Genomic DNA, 2,009 nt, shown 5'->3' on the forward strand with positions numbered 1-2,009 from the left:
CGCCCCGCTGGAAGAGGCCCCAGACGCATTTCCGGTAACGACGGATAAAAACGGTCGCTCAGCGACCGTTGTGTCGCACCGCTGGAGATGCCCTAAGGTCAATTTAGCGATCAACAACTAGGTACGTCGCCATTGACCTTGCAAGATCCTCTTAAACCTGTTTCAAATTGGCAGTCGGGAGGGGTTGACTACGCTACACAGCAACAAGCGAATGACTGGAAACTGAGATCCCAATAACTCTGCCCGGTTCCTTTTATAGTTGTGTTTTATTGTTGTGTGGCGTTTTGAAGGCCGAGCTACATCTAGCTCTTTATCAAAGACATAGAATTCGTATTTCAAAATTTTAAAAGAAATTTAGAAAAATTCTAGAGGTAGTCATATTTGCTACAATGGTGGAAAAAATCAATACAAACTGATTTGTATTCTAGGCTACATGAAATTGACAAAATCTGCCTAAAATGTGTACTATTCACTATAAAATTTGTCAGAATTTGTCATTTTTGTGTACCCTATAATATAAAGTAGTTTGTATTAAGATTTTACACCATTGTAGTATATATCATTGGCTATCTCTAGAATTTTGATTCAGATTTTTTAAAATTTTGAAATAAGAATTCTGAGTGTTTGAAAATAAAAGGGCTACGTGTAGCTCGGCCTACATCTGAATTTTTCTTTCTACAAATTCATTATATAAATTTTAAGATATATGCAAGAAAATAAAGCAAACTAGTGATGTGTAATTTGAAAAGGCGTTTGCATTTCCAGATAATTAAACATGATGCATGTGATGCCTACTTCTCTATGGCAACATGCAAGGGTCGCATCAATTAGCACCATCATACGAGGTACTACATTTGGTCAAGTTTATAAGTCATGCACGTATCTTAGGACATTAATTTGACTTATATAGTACAAATTCTAACACAAAATTATACTATTAAAATATATTATTTAAAGTTTTTAGTGATATGATTTTTTAAATATATCTGTCATGTTAAGTTGGTCAAATCGACAACTTAGAAATACATGCATGACTAATACACTAGACCGGAGCAAGTATAAATCTAATTATTTTTTCTTAAGAATAAATAGTGGCCTGCAAATTATATTTTTGATACTGGCACTGTATTCAAAACCAAAAGAAAAAGGGGCAGAGACGTTCTGCGGAGCAAACACAACCGGGACTTGCACATGGCAATGGTCCACGTCTATTAAAAAAAAATCCAATGGCAGACAACTCTTTCCCTCTATGTGCTAAGCTTTGAATGTTCTCTTAGTATAATATTTCATTAATAAACACATGTATTAGTTGCTAACAACAATTTACCACCAAATTGGTCTCTGACAATCACACGAGGACACGGTTGCTAGGCTCGCCGCGGGCCACCGCCTGTGTCACGTATGGGTTGTTGTAATAAGTGGGATATGAGTACTAGTGCATTTGCGGACTTTTGAGTCGTAAAGTCACTGTTGTGTTACCAATTCTCTCACTGTAGTCTTCCGAGCTCGAGGTTAGGCTTATGTCAGACGAAGATCTGGTATTTGTCTAACCCTGATCCCGGGGGTGCCACACCAGTGCCAATAGTGGTAGGATTTTATGGGAATCGGATGGCCTGAATATTGTGATAATACGTGTATAGTTTGCATGGGTCCCTCCTTCTCCTTGGGATTCTTGTCCTTTACCTGCTTCACTATACGATGTGGGCACCGCCGAGCTTCTTGCGCAGGCAGCTGACAAGCACACTGGTTCGATGCCATTTCCAACCACCTCCAGTTGGTCCCTCGCATCTCCAGTTATCCCCACTGACGTCACCCTCGTTGCTCTAGCTGTCATCTATAACGCCTTGGAATGGCTCCTGTTGCATGACATACTCACCCCGATGACAATCTTTCGTTGCAATAACATTGATGAAAGCAGTCACTCCATCATATGCTTTAGCACCAAGGTACCCGAAGAGCATGATCGGTATGATGCTTCGATTTTTCCCATGTCCTTTGAGGTGTTTGGT

The sequence above is a fragment of the Lolium perenne genome, chromosome 2 (assembly GCF_019359855.2).
Source record: "Lolium perenne isolate Kyuss_39 chromosome 2, Kyuss_2.0, whole genome shotgun sequence".
Classification (NCBI taxonomy): domain Eukaryota; kingdom Viridiplantae; phylum Streptophyta; class Magnoliopsida; order Poales; family Poaceae; genus Lolium; species Lolium perenne.